This window comes from Thalia democratica, chromosome 3 (assembly GCF_965202585.1).
Source record: "Thalia democratica chromosome 3, ktThaDemo2.hap1.1, whole genome shotgun sequence".
In the NCBI taxonomy this organism is placed as follows: domain Eukaryota; kingdom Metazoa; phylum Chordata; class Thaliacea; order Salpida; family Salpidae; genus Thalia; species Thalia democratica.
Genome location: NC_139167.1, coordinates 59775775 through 59798988, shown reverse-complemented (window position 1 = coordinate 59798988; position 23214 = coordinate 59775775). Strand labels below are relative to the sequence as shown.

The 23214-nt window shown below is 25.8% G+C and overlaps 1 long non-coding RNA gene across 1 annotated transcript; it reads right to left on the bottom strand.

Moving 5' to 3' along the window:
* Positions 1–19543: 19543 nt before the first annotated feature.
* LOC145831429 (uncharacterized) lies at positions 19544–22200 on the bottom strand. The gene is made up of 4 exons (XR_014369673.1): positions 22059–22200; positions 21551–21655; positions 21010–21108; positions 19544–19784 (listed from the first exon to the last, which is right to left on the bottom strand). It is a non-coding gene; the product is annotated as an uncharacterized LOC145831429 (long non-coding RNA).
* Between the last annotated feature and the right edge of the window lie 1014 nt (positions 22201–23214).

Here is a 23214-nt window from a genome sequence, read left to right as displayed (position 1 = left end):
GGATTAAAAATGAAAAATGATAATATGTACTAAAAATTAAGATTCAGAAAGAAAAGAATTTATTTGATAATTTTTATAAAAATTAAAATATATTTTTACAAAAAAAAGATTGTTTTTAAATAGATAGATTTATACCTAAAACTTTAAGTCATGAAGTAATTAATTTGAAAGTTTTATAAACTATTTTTGAATAACTATTAATACTAAAAGGTTAGTAAATTAAAGTTAGACATGTTAGTAAAACTAATAGATTAGTTCTAATAAAAGTTTTAGTCTAAAACTTTATTCTAAAATTGAAACTTTTATTTGAAAAAACTTTTAATACAACTAAATCCTTTTTTTGCTTTAAAGAATTAATTTATTAAAATTATTAGTAAAGTTCAAATTTTAAGCAACACTTAACTGTTTTGCTTTGATATGATCATCATAAGTGTGTTTAAGACAACATTTGAAACTAGTTGAAAACTTTATTTAAATGTTTTTACATTAAATTACCTTAATAGATAGTTTGCCTTATAATAAAAAATTAGTTAGATAAATCAAGATCAAGTGCAAACTAAAATTCTGTAAAATAATTTCACTATATAAAAATCAAACTTAAATTTAGTTAAAATTAAAAAACATTTACATTGGTACATGAACACTCAAAAAGTTTTATCACAGTTTTAGAAAAAATTAAAACTAAAACATTCTAAAAAACTTATAATGAATGACGTTTTGAAAACCACTTTTAAAAGTAAAGCTTTTGTAAAGCCATACAAAATATATAACAAGTATTCTAAATTAATAACATGTAAGACATATATTATTATTAAACATTGAATATAAATGGATGAGCTTAAACAAAACTTGTAACTTTGTAATGCTAAAGAAAAAGGTATGGTTGTTGATTTATCTCATTTTGCAATTTAAATGTCTAATTTTCTGTTGTGTATTTTAGTGCATATTATACAAATCTGAAATGAAATTTTTACTTGGAAAATATACTCATGTCTACTTTTATATAACTGTAAAAAAAAATAAAACTAATTTTTTTATAACTTCCTTATGAAAAAGCCTAAATAAACAATAAGAAAAAAATTCTTATATTTTGTACTTTCAAATGTTTAGATTTTAAACAAGTGAGTGTTTGCAACATTGACTGACTTCTTATAAGAGGAAATTGCAGTGGAAAGTTTCAATAATTTTAGTGGCAAAGCATCAATATTAAACTAATTTTCTTAAAATAGATGGTCTTCAACAATATCTATATAAGTTTATTAAATTGTATGAACATTAAATTGTCAAAAATAAGGTTTGTTTTTAAAATTGTCAAAATTTTCAAATCAAACCTGTGTTCCCACTTGATAAATATTATGATATACTTACATGCAACTAATGATTTAACTTTGATAGATATTTTTTTTGAAATGATCAAACTTTAAATACTAGAGAAAGGTTATAGATATCTAAAATCTAAAAAGTTACATTTAGCATTGAAACTTTTTACACCTATTATTATTGTTTTTACTTTAAAGTAAAAATCCTTTGCAGTTGTTTTTAAAGTCTCAATTAATAAGTAAAATTACAAAAAAATAAAAATAAACATAGTACAAAACTTAATAACTTTGAAAAAATGGCTTATGAGTAATTTTCTACTTAATTTTAAAAATATGTATAATTTGTGATTTATTTAAATCCATTTTAACAGGAAGTTTTCAACATAATATGAGCACTGTGGAAAAAATTTTGTTAAAAAACTCTGAAGTTGATGGTGCTGCTATAAAAAAACTGAAAAATTTCATAATGAATTAAAATAAGAAATGACAGTAATTTTGTTTTTTAAGTCTTCCTCATTCAAACAACTTAGTTTATGATTTACAAAAATTTTTTGGTTAATTTTCAGATTACTTTAGCTTTTCAAACTTTTTAAACAAACCAATGGTAGTAAAAGGATTTATTTAAGTGTTAGAGGAGGTTTATTTAAAAACTAATACCATTATAATTTTTTACACCGAGTAAAATCATTCAAGCATATTTTTACAGATTGGCTGAGCTTATATAAAACACCATAAAACTGGATATGTTGATTTCTTTTATAAACTTTTAATGCAGACAGCTAAGAGAGAAGAGCATTTTAAACTTTCTTACTCAGCAGTTTATTCATAATAATGAATGTTGTTTGTTTTGGAATTCTCTCAGCAAAATTTGTATTCTTACAATTCGAATTTCACCATATTAGTCCAAGAAACCAAAATCTCAAGGAAAGCTAAACTTGAGGTTTTATAAATAACAGTAGATATTTAAGCACAAGAAGTAAACAGCACTATTAAAAAAAGTTTCTGATTATTTATAAAAACTTCGTAACTTTGAAATACTTTTACCAGTAACAAAAATAAAACAGAATTTATCTATCATACTTGATAAAAACACAAAAGAATTAGAAATATAAACTGACCAGTATTTGTCAAACGTTAGTTAACAATTAAAACAAAAAAACTATCCCATTCATGTTTTTAGCACTAATTTACTGCTATTTTTGATCATAAAAAACCAATATTAGTTTTTGCGTTGTATAAACTGTCTAAATTGTTATCAATTTACTTCAACAAAATTTTGTAACATAAAAAAAACTTTAAGAAATATATTAACTGGTATAAATAAACTTGTTTACTTTTTTTTCATGAAAAATAGTAATCTAGTTTCAGAAAAAAATAAGAAGAAAGCAATAAAAAATTATATATTATTAATTATAAACATTAAATTTTCGCTTCAGACTGAAGTTTAGCTTACAAAAATACTTTCTATTTTGTATTTACGATATATGAAATCTAAGTAGTATAGGACATAGGTTGTTTAATAAGAGTTTCTTCGACAAAATTCTTGATGTTAAAAATTATTTAACATTTTAATCTTCGAAACTTGTAAGAATTATTTAAAGTTTATGTTAAAAATAAATTGAGTTTGTACTATTTTGAATATCAGATATTGTTTAGCTTTTTTTTTCAAAAAATGGTTTTATGGTGAAACAAACAAAAAAAGTTTGTTTTATTGAAGAATTATGTTTATTCTGTTAAAAACTTGAGTTTTAAGAGAAGTTTTTATATTTTTACAATTAAATTAAAAATATTTTATAAATTTTATTTTTTATCAATAAAATAGTAAATACTACATAATAAAAAAAATTGTTGACATCAAATAACTTTTTTATCAATAAAAACACTCAAAGTAGCTTTACAGTATCTATTAAATTTTTTTATACTATTTAATTTATTTTTTACCTTGAATTTAATTTTAAGCTAAAAAGACCTTAAAAAGTTTACTTTCGAAAACCTGGAAGATATTCAAAAACCTGTAAAAATTTCTAAAAAATTAGTGGCCACCTTGATATATTGACTACACAAAGCAAATGTGCAAATAATACATAAACTAGATTTTTTAAACTACAGTTAGTAAACTTATCTGCAGTTAGTAAAGCTAAACCTGCAGTTAGTTTAATTGATACATTTTGTTATTTATTTATTATATTTTGATTATAATCTGTTTTGTGATTTTATAAATGCTTGTATTAGTCTAATTAATACTTTTTTTTTTTATTTAGGTTGTAATCTGTTTTGTGGTTTCATAAATTCTTGCAGTTAGTTTAATTATTAATTTGTTTATATATTTAATCGTTTATTTAAAATATTTAAGTAAAAGTATTTCTGTCATTTCATAAGTGCTTGCAGTTAGTCTAATACAAGGGTCGACAGCCTTTAGTGACACGCGAGCCAATTTTCATTGAAAAGAATTGCTCGCAGGCCGCGCTTTTTATAAAAATACAGTTTTAAACCAAAAATATTACAAAACAAGCAATAATAAAGCACTAGTAAACAGTATTTATTGAACTAAAAGCCTAATTTTAAGTTTTTATTACACACTTTTTATTTTTATTGTTTTAAAAAAGTACATTTTTAGCTGAAAAGTACCTCGCAGGCCGCAGATTTTTGCTTTAAGAGCTGCATTTGGCCCACGGGCCGCAGTTAGCCGACCCCTGGTCTTATATAATATTAATTTTATAAATATACCTTACAGTCTGTATTGTTATTTTATACATGCTTGCAGTTAGTTTATATTTTGTATTTAATATAATAATTAGTTATCTAGTATAGTACCTTACAATATTTCATGTGGCTTTATGTTTGTAGTTCGTTTGTTTTTAGTTTCAAGCCGTATAAAGTTATCTTATTTTAATTATAATTTACTTGCTTAAGTGTGTAAACAGTTACTGTAAACTTAAATATATTTCACACCAACATAGTTTCAAAAATTAATTCATAACCTTTTTTTTAATGAACTTTCCTAACGCATTTTATTTAAATATTTACTTGTATATTCAATAGTTATTCAAACATCTTAAGATTTTATGCACAATCTTAAGCAATCTTTTTATAAAACGTAAACTACAAATAATATAGTTGTTTACAAACACAAACAACCCAAAACGAAAATTCAACTCTCTAAAAATTCTTAAACAACATCAAAACTTACGCCTTTAAACAGTATTCACCTGTCTTATCACTTGTAGCCAAACACAACAAACACGTATGAACAGCTACGGCATATTTTGAAATTTTCTACAAATACAGTCAAAGTTTAATAGAAAGTTTACAATTTCTGCGCAACAATTTCTTTTTGTTCAAAAATACGTGAAATACTGTAGCAATTATGTAGTAATGTTTGAAAACTTGTTACAAGTAGAATCAGAAAATTTACAATATTTGCTGCAATGTACAGTATATGAGGTGTTGTAGCAAGTGTTCAGTAGTGTACATGGTAAATAGCTGCATTCACAACCAGAGTGTGACGTCATAAAAACTTCACACCTATATCATAAAGCTAGCGAGTGTCGTGGTATTATTATTATGATAAATTTGGTGTCTGAAACGTTGTTTTTAAATAGTCTTTGTGTTTTAGATTAAACAATTACAATTTTCAATTTGAATTAAAATGAGGTAATTTACAAGAATTGTGAGTTAAGGATTCTTGTAAAGCAAGGTTTTACACAAAAAAAATTATTAAAAAAGAATGTTTAGCATTTGCTCAATGTGAATATTTATATATTAATTAATAATAATTTTTCTTTTTTAATTTATTAACAAGAAATTTTCAAGCTCCACGAATTAGTTGATTAATTTTTTAGGAGTTACCTTGTTGTTAAGTAATATTTAAGGATATTCTATCTTAACAGCTTCAGTTTTAGAAACCAGATTAATACTTATCACAGTAAGTTATATAAATGTATTTGTTTTAGTTTAATGTATAATTTTTTAATAATTGATTACTATATAGTATATTACTGTTAATAAATTTTATACATAACCTTCCTTTGTTCCAGTTTGTCATATAAACTTACTTCTTATGAACTAAGTTTTTTAGTAATTTTTTCTGTTACGATTGTGTTTTTGTTATTCTAAATAAAAAAAATTAACTTGTTGAAATTGTACTTTTGTCGTGATTAAATAAAATTAATCTTGAAAAAAATAAATAAGGGGATTCTAAAACAATAAAGAGATTGTTTAGGATGAAATAAAGTATTTATTATGTAGAAAAAATAGATTTAAAATAAACCAAGTACTCTACAACTAACCACAAACAAAAAAATGTATTAATTTTATCTAGTTCGTTTTTTTGTATAACTCGTTTTCTTTTCATATGTTTCAAAACCACTTTCTAACAAGTTAATATGAGGAAAAAAGTAAGTTTAGTATTTTAGTAAAGTATTTTTAATTTAATCAAAGTTTATTCTTAAGAGTATATTATATTTTATAAAAAGGTATATACAAAAACATATTTCAACTTATAAAAAAATTTTTCATGTAGTTAGCAATGCATTAAAAACCAACTATTTTTAATTGTGAAAAATTTTAGCAGTCTAATGTTTATAATTAGCTGCTTGTTTACTTTTTTAATAAAAAACACAATTGGCACTGGAAGTTGCAATAATTTTTTTGAAAAAAATATTAAAATTACTTTAAAGTTTTTGGCTGACCAGAGCGTTGTTGAATGCTGCAGGATCACTTTTGGTCTGTTTACAAATTAAAAAATTAAAAAAATTATTAGTGTAAGTGAAAAAAATATTAAAACAGATAGAGAACTTAAAATACACTTTATATTTGTTTAACCTCGAAATTTACCACGCAAACATTTCAATAAACTTGTTTACTTACAACTTGGTATTTTTTAGGTAGTAAAAAAACTAAATTTTGAAGTTAATCGATCGTTTGATTAATGTTATAATGTATGATTTTTTTTCAGAAGATGCTTAAGTTATATGTCAAGTTTTGTTTTAGTGATAATTTTTTTGAAGCACATAAATGTAGGGAAACACTCAATTATACCTATTAAACTTTTATAATTTCCTGAACTAACAAAAAATAGAAATTCCTTGAACTTCATTGTTATTCAGAAAACTTAAAGATAGTTTTAGTATGAAACAGGTTTATGACCTAAAAAATGCCCTAGTTTTCAAAAACATTGAAAAAAGCAGTTTAAGTAGTACAAATTAGGAATATAACTGAGCTTATAAAAATAATAATAACTAATTTATTTATAAATTTTAAAAACTTTGCTTAATTTTGAAATTAGAGTTTTTAAAGTTTAACTTAAAATAAAAAAAAATTTATTAACATGAAATACTAAAAATTTTAAAACTAAAAGAAGCACTATTTTAAAGAAGCTTTACCTTAACTATCTTATTGTAGTTTTGAAATATTTTTCCTTATTAAAAAAAAGGTTCAATCAAAAACATATAATATGTTATTTTTAATGCTAATATACATAATGCAAGTATAATAAATTCAATATTTCAAAAATATCTTATGTTTTTAGTATAAATTCAAAACAATAATGTTTACAGACAAAAATAATTTAAATTAAACTATAAATCTTTTTGTTTAAAAATAAATAAACTATCAGTAAAAAGAGCCGTTAGAAGTTTAGTAGAAGGCTTTACACGAGAATTATCAATTTAAAATCATTTCAAATAATATACTGATAGGGAAGTATCAAATAAATAATCGTTTATTGATACACTTTATTAAACATATTTAATACAAGTTTTACAATATATATTCTTTTCGACAAAAATTACTAGTAGTAAAAGTCAAACTAAGGGTAATTCTTTTAAAGTATGCATTACTTTGTATTAAAGTTATTGGAATTGGTCAATTAATGACCTATAAATTACAAAACTTACCTAGAACTTGACTTTTTACAGCTACTTCAAAAGTTTATTTTACTATAAAACAGAGGTTGTTTCACAAGATTCACTTTTTTTTTCCAAAACGGTATTTGTTTCTTATTTTTTATATTTGTTTAGAAGAAAAATTGTTTTGTTAGTAAAGTCAATCAGAAGAAGTTGATTTAGTGAATTTTTAAGAAGTTTTGTTAGAAGTTTTAAATCAACGTTTAAGCAGTCTTAAGTTAAAGATAAAACTAAAAACCTATATTTTATCAAGATTTTAGATTTTAATAAGAAACAAAAAACTTGCACGGTTCTAGTATATAGTAAAAAGTTTCTGTAAGCGTTGAAGTAAACTAAATTAGTTTATTCTTAAAATAAATTGTTTTTAAAAGAATTATTTTTATAGTAAAACTCTTGTAAAATCTATTTATTTTGAAGATTATATTAATAATTTAGCCTATTTGCAATTTCAATAAACATATCAACTATTACATCAGTGTAGTTGAGGCGTTTGCAAACTTTTTGACCGTAGTAATGGTTTACTAATTAACGGCTTACAAGAATTGGAAAACTAGTCTTACATTATTTTTTAAAAAGTATTTATTATGAAGCCTTTTTTTTAGTTTGTGGTTTTTCTTACAACGGTGTTAAGTTTCTACCAGTCACTTCTTAACATCCAGCCAATAATTCAAACACTTATTTGAAAAATAAAACTTGTTTTAATAAACAATTAAACAACTAAAAAGAGCTAAAACTCGACTTAAATATGATAGTTTAAGCAGTTAAAAGAAGTAAAGTAGTTTTAATTCAAAAAACAGAACACTTGTAACGTTTTCTTTTATTTATACATTTAATTTACATCACCCAAAACACTTTAAAAAAAGAGGTTAAAAAAAACCTCTATGCAATAACCGCTTAAGCTAACAGTTTAAAAAGTTAGAAGTAGGAAAAAAAATAAGTTAAATAACAGCACATTTAATGCATACTTCATTTTCCTCAAATCGTATGTTTACCAAACAAATTTTAAACTTTCACATATTCAGTTTTTATTTCAAAATGATTTTTTTAACCGCTTGGTGGCTCGTGAGCTTCGCCGCTTGCATTTCTGGTCAAACCACGCCATCCGGTCTCCGAGTTGTCTGCGAATCCGGCCCCATATCCTACCGACCCATAACAACGAGTCAAACCGTCCCCAACCACCCGTACCCTGTTGTCAGGGGAAAGATGGGACCCAGACGAAAGAAAGGACTCAGGGGAAAGAAGGGACCAAGGGGACCGAAGGGAGAAAAGGGGTTCAAGGGGCAAGAAGGAGTAAAGGGAGACAAAGGAGAAAGCAACAGAAGGGAGATAGAAGTTTTAAACGAGAGATTTGTGGTTTTCATCAAAGAGCAATCGCTCCAATTAAAAAATGTGTCAAAAAATTTGGATGATCAAATAAAAGTAAATGAAGAACAGTCGAAAAAAATGAACACCATGACTAAAGCCTTAGCTGAACAAAGTAAACTTATTAAACAGCAAGCACTCTACATCGAAGAACAATCTGGTAAGCAATCAACTAATTAGCTTTGTGACATCTTAATACCTATGATATGTGATATATACGCTGTAAATGATATAAGCTTAGTACTAAAAAGTCAACATCGGCGAAAGTAGCATAGTTCTTGACTTTCACAAGCCGTGAGACAAGCTCAACTTACCTTTAAAGCAGGGGTAGGCAGCCTTATATAAGTAGCGGGCCAATTTATTTTACAAAAATTTGCTCGCAGGCCACACTATGCAGAAAAAAGTCTTCGCGTGCCGCACATTTTAGAAAATTGTTGTAATAATTATTACAAAAATACTAATTTAAACTAAAAAAATGTGACAATAAAAACTATAAAAGAGCACTAGTAATGCATAATTACTTAAATTAAACCACAGTTGCAAGTTTTTATCACTAATTTTTTTTTTCTATTGTTTTAAAAAAGTATGTTTTTAAGTGAAATGTACCTCGCGGGCCACATATTTTGTCTTCAAGGGCCGCATTTGGCCCGCGGGTCGCAGTTTACCAACCCCTGTTTTAAAGATTTGATCATAACAATTCGATCATCAGACCACAAACCTACGGTAGACTGAGACTGAGGTTTCGTTCTTATCAGGACTCATCAGTCAGTCGCAACAAAAAAACCTGAAGTCCATTGCAACTGACCGACGAGTTTCGTCGACACTTCAACAGGTTTTATTAAAACTTTAAGGTGTTTCCCCTAACATTTACTAAATTTTATTATTAAAAAAAATTGATTAATATTTAATATGTTTGGGTAAGTTGGGTGAGATAAGATTAAAGTTAAAAAATTCTTTAAAATATTGCTGATTGCTGACTCAGCAAGTATTAGGGGAAACACCTTAACGCTACAATCGGACCCGTTTCAATAAGGACGTAAATGGTCTCAGTCCACCGAAGGCTTGTGGTCTGATGATTTAGTTGATATGATCAATTTTTAAGTTTATAAAAATAGTGTTAAAAAAGAATGAGAACAGCAAACGATTGAATAAAATATGCACAGTAAAATTTAAACCCTCAGTTTTCATAACTTATTTTATTGGCTAGAAGTATTTATTTATACAAACCGTTTTATGTTTAACTAATAAACTTCACTACTATTTATTAAACTTAAAATAAAAGAATATATAGTAAATTCAGTACCTGAGTAAGCTTTTTGTAATCAGTAAATAGCTATTTTTAACACTACTGGTACTTATTGTAAATAACTATCTTCAGTAAATCTCGATAAATTGTGTAATGAAATACTATTTAAATGATCACTCGTACAGCAATAAGTCAGTAAAAAAAAATAAATACCAGTTAATTTTTAAAGTTTACTAATAACTTATAACAATACAAAATTAGACATATTAAAGTAGAATAAACACGTTTTTTTTTTATGCAGAATGCCATTTAGAAGCTATAACAAATTTAAACTCAACGTTGTCATTACGTCATAATGAAAGCACAATTTTGTCTTGTAATTTTGGCTTTTCTGATGTTGGAACTGTAAATAGAACTTGCATCAGGTCACGTCTCGTGCCGTCCCTTCATTCACAACCTTTTAAATGCGGTTAGAATGGATAAAAATATTTTTAGAATCTTTTTACTACATAACTGTAGAACTTTGACAAAGTAAATGTGAACAAATACAAAAACAGATGTCTGTTGCATTAATAAAAGAACTAAAAAACTTAAAACGATTTACTAAAAAACACAGTTAATGCATCTCGTACTTTGGAGCTTATAAAACGTGATGCATTGAACTCGGATATTTGGGAAATGTACGAGAGCGATCGGCACTTTGCAAGCTATAAATACAAATATGATTCTCCAGATGCAATTAACTTTATTGAAGTCTTTGGCGAAGGTATGTATTACGGCGTGGACGAGGTGAGCACGAAAATTTTGTTAGTATGATTAGGGTTTTAAATTTACTTTACTTGAGTTTAGTAAAATTTGTTTTTTAAAGGTAGGATTTAATGTTAGACACAATGCATTTCGTGAATTGTTTTATGAACGAGAAGTCGAATATGGAAAACTCTACAGGTTATATATAAGGGAACAAATATCTATATAATTGTTTATCATCTGTTTCATACAAACGTTTTTTAACACTATAAGTTATATATTATAATACAATAAATAAACAAGCTTGTATGACAAATAAATATAATATACTGTATGAAAACTATCTAAACATATTGCTTCCAAATAAGTTTATTATGAGAACAAATAAACAAGTTCGTACTTCATGTACGTTTATACTTAATACACGATTAACCAAAGTTTAAAATTAACAGCGTGCCAGATTAAATGCTGCATTCACAACAATAAAAAGTCACCCGTTCATGGCCCTTTTATGGGTTGGAGATTCAAATCAAAATAAAAATTTTACAGTTGCCGAATTAATGGTACTTTAATTTATTGCTTATTTTAATATTTTAAAGTAAATTATAAAAAAAGAAAAGTTGAACAAAAAATTATATTTAACAAGTCATGCTGTTGTAAATAGACTTCGTCTTTATAATTACAACTATAAATAAAATTTTTGCCAAATATTTTTTGCATGCGTTACGCTTGTATTTAAGCTTTTTTGTTTTTTTATTGTTAAAAAACGTGTATACTTGACCGAATTCTATTATTATTTTGAAAACTAATTAAACATTTACTAAGTTTAAATCTGTGTAAAATATTATTTAGTAATTGTTTGTTTGTTTTAGTTCTCACAATTTAAGAAAAGCATTTATTTTTTTTATCGCGAATTTAGTTGTAGATTTATTTAAATGCTTAATATATCAACGTTACTAGAGTTTTCTTAAAAAGAAATTTTTACTATCAAAGTTCAACAAAGTTGTATTTTTAGTCTCGAGTTTTCTATTAGTTTTAAACAGAAAGCGCAAACATTTTGCTTGCCATATTTTATATAGAAAACTCGAAACTTCAAATGTTTCGAACACATTAATAAAAACAATGAATAATTTTAGTCAAAAGCTAGGTTAATTTAAAGTAGGCAATTTTTATTATTTTTTGTAATCACAGTGATCTATTTTGTTTATATAAAAGGTGAAAAGTTATGCCGAAGTCAACGGGAACGGCTCCTACTCTGCGCAAGAACCTGAGCAAGTTTACTCCGGTGATCTAAGCGTGTATAGTGCAAATTTTCTAGTTTATGGGGTTGGTAACGGTCCTAGCATCTGTGAAGTTTATGCTGTGATAAGCAGAGAGGTTAGCACTATGTATTTTTAAAAAATTTATGGTAAATTTGGTTACCTTGAACAGTTTTAGATAAAAACTGTACAGAGTTTTTAGTCTTTACTTGTTAAACTTTTACCACTCGCTTGATAATTATGAATAGCTTTTATTAAAAGAAAACCAAAGAGTTAGTGTGACTTAAATTTTTTTAAAGTTACTTGTTTTTTAACATTATTAACAACCGCTTTTATTTTTTAGTTATAGAGTTTGTGTGAAATTTTTACTTAATAAAGCTTTTAATAAACAAGTAATAAAAAATTTGTTATTAAAACATAATTAGAACTGCCACTTTCACACCAAATAAAAGAAAGTGTATAAGTTAAGTGTGTTTAAAAGTTATTAGTTTTAATTTATATTCAAACTTAAACAACAAACAGAACGTTTCTTATCCATAAGTTTCTACTAAAACTTGATCTCGAACTTTTAGTTTTAGTTTTGTAATTTCGTTTTCAAGCTTTATAAAAGTTTACTTTTATTGGTAATTAACTATATAGCCTTATACCTAAATTTAGCTTATGTATTTGTCATTATTTATTAATAATTTGATTAAAATAATAGAAGTGGAACTCTCACATTGATGGTACTCCGATATTTTCACTTGATAATTATAATACTATTACCTTTGAAGTCACCGGAAAGAATTTTCTGGTGGTTTTTTTCTTGTTATCAGAGTGAGTGGTCACATTTTTCTTAGAGCGTTATTATTAAATGACAACAACTTTTACATATATCGAAATACTTTCTTATTTTCAATTCTAGACTAGTGTTCACTAACATTATGTTTAAAGTAATATTGTCTAAAGATTACTTTGATATTTTATCATTTATAGGAGAAACGGAGCGAAATTTGACAAAGAAAGCATCAATTACTTTTTACGCGAGATCGGGGAAAAATTTTAAGAAAAACTCGAATAAAAACTAGTATAAATTTATAAACTTGCTTATTGCTATATTATTACTAAATTACAAGCTTATTTTTTCATTTTTAAAAGCTAAAAAAAATGAATATTTTCCTAGTTTTTGATAATTTTAATTAAGGTAGTATTTTAAGCAATAGTACAACCTAATTTTTATTTAAAAAACTCATAAGCGCATCTACAACTCTACAGTGTTTTTCAAAGTAATTTTCAGAATTTGAGTTTTCTGTACAATATGATTTTGAACTGTATCAGGTTTTTTCATTTGTGATTACTGTATTCATATTGTTTTGCTAACCGTTAGAAACTTTAACCTTACAGCTGCAGTATTACGTGAAAAACAACATAGGTGTCTATACCAACTTAAACTTGCAATCAAAATGCTTTTCAGTAGTTATGTTGACTTTGAATTGAATAGTTTACTTTCAGTTTAAAAATTTGTAATGGTTTTCAAAAGTATAAAGTATGTTCAAACTACTAAAAGCAAATTTTACTTCTTTTAATTTAGTCATATTATGGAAGTTTATCTACCATTTTAGTTTTGTTTATTATTTCACTTATATGTATAAATAATGAAATATTTTAATTTAATTTTGTTAGAGGCTGTTTCACATACTTAAGTTAACTATTAATGTTTATTACTTAAAATAAACTTGTGATTATTCATATTTTGACTTTTTAATGAAAGTTGTAGTATTTAAAAACTTACAACGATGTAGTATAAGTTTGAAACTCAAATTATATATTTTTCTTTAAAGTTTATCTGAAATAAAAATAAATATATGTACTATAAATACATATGTATGGAGGTTTTAAAGGAGTTTTGTTAAGAAGATAATTACTTATTTATATACCATTTGCAACTTAATATCAATAGATTATTAACTTTGTTTTATATTTTATTACACAAGGCTTTTCAAAACTATACGAGTTTCATTCTCAAGTGATAAATTTTAAATGAAATTTGAAAAAAATTTGGTTACTGAACAGCTTAAAAAATAACTTTAAATTATGACGTATGAATAAATTCAAATAAGTACAAAATTTAGAGATTAAACAAGTAAAACTAAAGGTATGTTTATTGATAGATTGCTAATAATTTTGATTTTCCATTTAATGCTATTTGCGTATTTAAATTAGGATATGTCAGCGTTTTGACAGGATGTGCAATTAAAAAGATGTTCAAATATTGCGCTGTTTTTATCTGTTCCGCAGTGGTCTGTAATTTGTCGGAATATTTGCCATGATGTTTCTTTAACGCAAGAGATACTCTGATCTGCAGAGCAGGTGTATTTATAAATAACATTTGCGTGAAATACTTCCGAGCATTTACTTTTGTTGCTGAAGTAGTCAAAAACTTTTTTGCTGGTGTAGGCCGGTTTAATATTAATGTTGTGTTTAATCTATTAATAAACATACCTTTAGTTTTACTTGCTCAATCTCTAAATTTTGTATTTATTTGAATTTATTTATACGTTATAATTTAAAGTTATTTTTATGCTGTTCAGTAACTAAAATCTTTTGAGAATGAAACTCGTATAGCTTTGAAAATCTTTGTGTAATAAAATATAACACAAAATGAATGGTCTATAGATATTAAGTTGCAAATGGTATTTTAATACGTTCAAAAACCTTCCTATAATAGTAATTACTTATATGAAAAAGTATTATTTCTTTCGGTAAATATTTTATAAGTTACTGATGTTGCTTTTATGTGTTTTTAAATTTCAGTATATAATTTTAACCAGGATTTCCTAAACTGCGCCATAAAAATAAAGGTCTTAGGCGTTTTTAATCGTAGTTTTGAAACTTATATTAGGTATTATGAAAAAAAAGGAGATTTAGGGAGTCACAAGCTGCAAAAGGGGAGCCGCAAGGCCACAATTTAAAACTTACACAGGTAATCTAGAGTTAATGATGAAGGGGAAAAAAGGGCTTCGGCGGTTTTAATGGTAGTTTGTTGAGAAATCTTGTTTAAGGGGGTCATAATTTTTAAATTTCTTTAAAGGAGCCTTTTGAAAAAATTTGGCAAACTCTTATTTAAAACTTTACTCCTAAAAGATATCGGATAGTATGATTTTTTGATGAACTTGGAATTTTACTTCACAGCTTACTTTATTATTGCTATAACGGCAGTTCGTAGTAGTTTCTGCTGAAATAAGAGTAATCCCAGTAAACTCAACTTGGAATGTTTAGCTTCAATTTTTTTGTGATTTTTCGTCTAGTGGTCTGACTTGACTCGAGTTTTTTTTTGTTGAAATGTTCCTTAAAAATCCTAATTAATAGATGTTTATCATTTTTAACCATTGCAGTTAATTATTTCGAAGTTGACAAATCATAATCTGATTTGCTGTTTTCACAATTACTTTTATTTTTGTAGTCATCATCTTCATCTACTTTTTGCATTACAAGCAGACTTTAGGCCAGGGGTCGGCAGCCTCATGTGACTCGCGGGCCAATTTTCTTAGAAAAATTTGCTCGCGGGCCGCACTATTTAGAAAAAAACCTTTAAGGGCCGCATTTATCTAAAAAAATTGTAGTAATCAGTAGAAAAATATTACTTAAGATCAAAAATATATAAATTGATAATGTTAGACCACTAATAAAGAGTATTTATTAATTTAAGAGCCTAAATGTAAATTTTTATCACAAAAAATATGAATTTTCTTGTTTTTAAAATGTATATTTTTTGCTGAAAAGGAGCTCGCGGGCCGCAGATTTTTACTTAAAGGGCCGCAGTTTGCCGACCCCTGCTTTAGGCCATGTTTGTACAGATTTTATCATTATTAACATAACATTCCATCAGCGACCCTTTGCTATTTTTCTAATCCTTTTTTACACATTTCACAGCATTGATTGGCTTCTTCGCACCATACTTTCTACTTTTTTGACATTAAAAGCAGTTTTATTACTTTTCAAACTGCTATGCTTGTTTTTCTTTGTAGAAAAGTAATGAAAAGCAGTAACTCTTATAAACAAACCAACAAAACAAAGATACATTTTGTTAAAACTAAAATTAACTTTTTAAATGCTTTATCATTGTTAGAAACTCTTATTTTGTTTATTTTTTCTTAATTGATTTAAGTTGTGTAAAAAAGATAATTCTTAATGTAACTAAACAGTAAAAATAACTACTTGCAAATCAACTTATATCTTTTTATTAAGGTTAAATATTTTAATACAGTTTAACACAGAAAAGCATTAAGACAGTTTAATTTAATTTAGTTTTACTAAGAATAACATTTTAGGCATCAAGCTTTTTTTATTCCGTATTAGTTTTGTAGTTTAAAACAGTTTTCAGAAGTATAATTACACTAAAAACGTTTTATACTGTTTACTTTTATTGCGTATTAATTAATTTGAAACTACAAATGTTCAGTCTAAACACGTTAGAATTAAGATAACAAGTTTTTTTCTATAAACAATCAAACTTCAAATAGTTTAATTTAACAGAAAATAAAAACACCAAAACTGATAACTTTTGAAATAACATATCATCAGAATTAGGACAAATCTAATGCGAACTTAAAGTAATTTAAGCTTAATTTAGCATGTGCAGTTTAATGCTATCGTATTTTAAAAAACTGATAGCCTATGCTTTATGTGCGATATAAACAATCGATATATTTAAAGTTAGCACTAAAAAATATCTGATAAGCTAAAATCATTAATTGTTACATTTTTTTCATAGTTTAGAAACAATAGTTGACTAGATATATAAAAGTAAAAAAAAACAACTTATTATTATATTTTACCCCTAAATTGCTGAGCTGTTACTCTTTTTTAGAATAAACACATAAGCATTACACCATTGTTCTTCACATTTACTTACCCAAAACAACTTAAACTTAAACACTTACACATTTGTTATAAACTAATTTATTTAATAAACATTAATTTTAACCTTAATAAAACTAAAAACATAAATCAACACTAGATGCATTCCTACTTTTTGTAAACAATTAAATTCTCTATATTAATGTTCATTTAATTTGTGATAACATTAATTTAGTTTTGTTTATAAAATACTGTTACATACAATATATTATTTCATTAAAAAATTAAAACCTACTGCCAGGGATTTTTTAAAACTCTAAAAAAGGATTTACCAAACTTCTTTTTCAAAAAGCCCCCTAAACTGAATTAAAAAAAGCTATGGCCCCTTCCAACTAAATTATTAAAAAAAACTACCATTAAAAAAGCCTAAGATCTTTTTTCAGTTCTAAGCTCTTCATCATCAACAATTAGAATATCTAGTGAAAGTTTAAAATTATGACCTTGTGGTCATTCTATGGCCCCTTTACAGCTCATGACCCCCCCCCCCCCCACTCTGAGAAACCCTGCTTTTTACCAAGCCTGGGCTTCAGCATTTCAATTAATTCACGAAGATTACTCAATTGTCTAGTTCATATAAAAGACTTTTTTTTGCCCCTTGCTTAAAAACACAGAATATTTAGTGTGAATTTCAAGTTTCCCCTTAATTTCACTTATGAACTTTTGTATCATTTTTTGTTTTAAACCTGAAATAATAGTGAAAATTATACATTTTTTTCGCGGGCGGCAGCTTGTATCTTTTGTGGGTCGATACATGCCTTACTCTTCATGAGTTGCAGTTTTCCGAACCCTAATCTAGTGAAAGTATCAAAATTTGATTTAGCGGACCGTATTTTTATGCTGGCGGGCCGCAGTTTTACCTTTCGTTAGCTGGATTCCACTTGATTTACTAAACTAACTAAATATCTAAAATCATTCTTTTATAAAAAATGTTAAATTTAATTGTTTGTCAAGTTTTTTTTTTCAGCTATTTCATAATTATTTGATGGGATGAACAGTAAGTTGTCTTTTCCTTTTATTTTTTGTTAGAAAAAAAAAATTTTGAAAAACATAATAGCAATGAGTAACTTTTACAATGAATTTGAGTAAAACTGGCAGTTTTTACAAACGAATTGTTTCTACACAAAAAAAATTACCACAAAAACGTGTTAAGAGTTTATAAAACCTAAATAAAGAGTTAAACAGTAGCAATTCACTAAGTCTATTAGATTTTTTAAACACCAAAGTTAAATTGTAATATAAAACCTTTTGTTTTATTTACAAACGTTAATAACCAAAATCCTACACTTAAAGGCTTAAATCAAAATTTAATAATTGTAACTGAAGTAGTGTTTAATACTTTGCGAAAATCTTATACACTCCTAATAAAAGATAAAATTACTCAATTAGTATATTTTATTCAAAGTCGAATCAAAGTATTAACTTAAATATCGAATAACTTTTGTACTAATCAATAACACATACACTTGCTTTTTTGAGTTATTAAGTAGTCAATATTAAACGAAAACTACATGTATGAGTTAGCAAACTTTCATTTTAGGAAATAACATGACTCAAGAGAGTAACTGACATTTTTGAGTTGAAAAACATCAAAAAATTTTTATCAAATTTATTCGACAAACCATCAAACAAAGTATATAATTTTCAAGCAGTTTGTAAAAAAGTCACATAAATTTTAAAATCTAGACATACTGAGAAGTTTAATTTAAGTTTTATTAATACTTGATAATGCGTGTTTTAAATGTTCAACTGTATTGTTATAAAACTTTAAAAAAAAGGGGTCATTACTTGCGTAATACTTACTTTATACAAGCATAAATTTTATATTGAGACTAACTCCCCTGTTAAACATTATAAACAAATACCTTATACTTTTCTTTACACGCCCTACACACCGTAAACAACTTTGTTAATAAAACTTATTCGTCTGTGTACTTTTTAATTATTAATTTCAACAGTAGTAGACCCTCAAAATTAAACCAAGTTTTGGTCGATAAGGGCTCATAAGTAAAAAAAAAAGTTAAAAGTTAAGTAAGAGTCGGTGCAAAAAATGTTAAATAATCTATCCAGCAATTCTTAACCTGGAGGTAAACACATTGTTTAAGGGGGTAAATTTTCTCTACTACGAGTAAATTTAATTAATGTTTTTTAAATATCTTTTTTATTTATAAGTAAGTACTGAAATTTTTTTTTTAGTTAAAAAACTCTTAGATTTTTAAAATCTTTATGAGTTAAAATTACAAGTTTCAAAAAATCTTAAGAAATTTAATAAATAAACAATGCCTTGTATATTTAGGGGTTAATTTGGTAATAGCTTCCAGAAAAGGGTAAAGTATGAAAATGATGTTAAGAACCGCTGCTCTAAACTAATGGCAAGATTTTTCAATACAATAAAATATAGAATTAAGAATGCTAGTAAAATCATATGCGTCAAATATACTTTACATATTAAGATTTTCATCTACGTTATTTTATTATATTCAAAACTGCAAGACTTTTGTAAAACAATATTTTGCATATTTTTTATCCTATGCTTTAAAATTACTTATTTTTAATTATTTTTTTTTTTTTGGATTATATGTGTACTGATAACTATTCTATAGAAGTATATGTACTTATTTTTGTTACCAATCAAAGTTACTGTTGTATATGAATCTTTAGCGAAAGAGTAAACCTCAATAGTACTTAATATTTAGTTATAAAAAAAAACAGTTTCTTACAAGAAATGGTATGGTTAGCTTATAATATTTATATACATAAGTGGAATACTAATAGCATCTATATAATTTATACAATAAATCAAAAAAGTTGAATAATTTGTTTTATTAAAAATTTTGAAGGCGTACTAATGAGTTTATGAATAATACAAATAAGCAAGTTTACTGTGAATGAACAGTAACACAAGCTTTGAAAAATTAAGTTTATTAAAACTAATTGAAAAACAAAACTGTTTATAAGTTCAACTAGGACACGCAAGTCATAAGAGTAACAAAAAAGTGAACACAAAAAAGTAGTTCATAAATGACGGTTTCTTTTCTTGACAAAAAACCTGAAACAAAAATAATATTAGTTAAGTTGAAAAACCGTATAAATAACAAGTTTTTTTTTATTTTAGTACCTATACGAATGTAGTATACTTATTTACTAAGTCTTATATCAATAAAAAAATAAAATAAAAATTTAAAAACATAAGTTAATTTTTCTTAAACGTATGATAACTTCAAGTTTAAACGAAAGCTAAACGACGTTTTCAATAACTTTTATGATAGCATATTGATTAAAATGATAAACCTATACAAGCTTAAACTAAAAAAAAATTGTTCTTATAAACTTAACGCCTACACCTTTAATGCTTTCTAAATTGGTATTTTTAAACTAATAACAATGTATTTTCGTTATACTGTTACGCATTGTAAATTTTTAAGGTATAAAACATTATATATATGACTGTTGATACAAAATAAAAATACTTAAACAAATTGTAAAAGTGTGTTTTAGTTGCTAATAGTAGTTATTAAATTATTAAACAATGAAGTGTTTCTACTAAAAATAAATATATACTGCTACACTAGGTTGAAACTTAAAAAATTAAAAGTTATGTAGTTTAAATTTACTTCTAAACAAATTTCTAAAATTTAAAAGCTTTAGTTCGTGTACATACTTCTTTTGCACATTTACTCAAGTAGTTGGAATATTACAACTTTGTTATTATAGTTGTAGTTTTTAAGCCATACAAATATTGGTTCACGAACGTTGCACTAATTGTAAGTAAATTATAAACTTTGATTTAACTTTAGAAGATAATTATATCGCTATATTTTTACATTTATTGTTTCAAGACTTTATTACGCAAAGTAAATTTCGGTCAAAGACCTCGTCAGTTCTTAAAGAAAAAATCTAAAAATTATGTATAATAATAATAACAAAAATAAAAATAATAATAAGTAATAATAATAACAACGATGATATTAATAACAATACTAAATGATAATAGTATATTAACATTAATATTGTTAAAAATCTTAATAATAGTAATAATAGTAATAATAGCAGTAATTTTAATAATAATGATAAATGTTGATAGTTATAATAATAAAGCAATGTTAATAATAGTAATAATAGCAGTAATAATTTTACAATGATAAATATTATACTCGCTTTTAGCTGAAACCGTGTTGTGCTTAAATAATAACTATGTAACACACATCAGCAAAACAAGCACTGTAGTGTGACGTAACGCCGAGTAAAAATGACAATTATGAAAATGAAGAAACCTGTGTATTATTGGTCGTTTGGCCTGTACTCATTCGCAGGATTTTCTTCAAACATCAGACTTGTTTTGCCGCAGCTTCTTTGTTGTATTCTGCATCTCACTGCAATAAACAGTTATTTATGATACTTGTCATGGTAAATTTTTTGTTGCAGTGTAAGTTTTTACAATCAAAGGTATGATTATGAACAAGTAGAATAAAGACTGTGCTTTATTTAATTTTTATCGCTTTTATTTTTGAATAAACTTGTTAATTTTTTTTTCCAGAAAGAGAGAAAGAGCTCAGAAAGCTGACAAAAGAAAAAAACTCATTCAAAAAAACTCAATAAAAAAAAACTCAAAGAATAACACGCTATGTAACTACACGCTACACTTTGTAACGGTATGTACTAATAATAAATTTACAACAATATCAAAACAAGATTTTTTAAGATCTAGCATGACGTAAGTTCTTTTCAAAATCACAGCAAATTTTGATACCAGCAAACGTTACTGCGTCATATACGAGTAAACATTACGTCATATCTTATTATTACGTCACTGACTTCTCGCTTTTTGGCTCCTGAGCTTACTGCACGTGTACTTCAGTTGTCCGTTCGACTTGGTCTTGCACCATCTGTTTTTAGCCGACCTCGATCTGGCTTCGGTGGCTGCAAAAAAAAACATTGAACTGGTTTTAACAACTATTGAAGGTGGATTTGTTCAAAGCTGAGATATAATGTATATTATCATGTTTAAGTAGCATACAATTAAAAACATTATAAAATTTTCAAATTAAAATCGAAATGCAAATATTTAATTAGTAAAGTGGTTTTCCATTAAGTTTACAAAAGTTAAATTCATGAATGATTTTGGTAAAGATTATTTTACGTACAATGCTTTAAAGGTTTATTTTTTATATACTAAATACAATAACTATATATACTAAATACATAATCAAGTACACACAGTTATTTAATTTTTAAAAAGTAATACCTACAAAAGTCAGCTGTGTATGTTAATATAGCATGTTATCAACTTAATACTAAATAAAATAATCTGTTTAAAACTTACTCTGAAGCATCAGCAAGGCAACGAGTCCTACCAACAAAAGAACTGAAAACTTCATCTTTCAAACAGTAGCAACAACTTTGCAAAATGTGAAAACCTCTGCAACGCAACGCGATTTATACTTCAACCTTTTTTTTCTTTCGCTGCAGTCACGAGACATATTGCTTCCTGATATTTGAACGTATTTAAACGGTTGATTGACTTTCTTCAAACAGATGACGTACATCACATGATGAGGGAAGTTGTTGAAGTTTTGGTTGAGTTTGACGAAAGTTTAAGTGTAATTATGTGATTTGTACACGTATTATGGTGTTATTATTACGTACGTACTTTAAAGTTAATGATAGTTATACAAGTGCTAGACTGCTGGTTACCCTTAACATATAACATGTTTTTTGGATTTTTTGAAAAATCCAGTAGTTATTTGTTAGAGTCTAACATACAATGCTTCGTTGAAACCAAAAAAACACCATCTTTTTGTTCTTTAAGATAAAGTTTTTTGTGACAAAAACATTTCAACTCTTTTAGTTTTAAAAGGTAATAAGCCTGTTTTTTAAATTTCAGCTGTTATTTTTTCGGTAAAACAAAAACTGATATACATTTCACAATGTATCACTAAAACTGATCTGCATTTTATTGCATTAGTAAAGTTTTTGTGCTAACTTAGTGTATAAAAACAATTTTAAATAAAACAGTTAGTTTAAAAGTTGGAAAAAAAGCCAAATGCAGTTTAGATTTCAACGACGTTTAAATAAACAGCTTTATTAGCAATTTAAAGTTGTTTGTTTTAAAAAAATGGCATATGCAAAATTTCAGGAAGCTTTTGAGTAAATTAAGTTAAGTATGTAAAAGTTAATAAAAGTTTATTAACCTACTTGTAATTTTACAGTTTTCTCTATCTAAGTATTTATATGTAGAATTGTTCCATAAAAACTAGATAATGCTGCATTTTACTCAAGACTGATTAAAATAGAATTTAAATTTTCATGTTACGAGTTCTTCACGTTTTGGTGATAAAATTTGATAACATTCAGCAGTCAATATTATGATAAAACAAACTATTAGGAATCGTATAATTCTTTTATATTTCGTAATATTCTTTACTGGTAAATAAGTAAATAAATAAAAAAGCCTATTATTTTCGTAATAAATGGTTTAT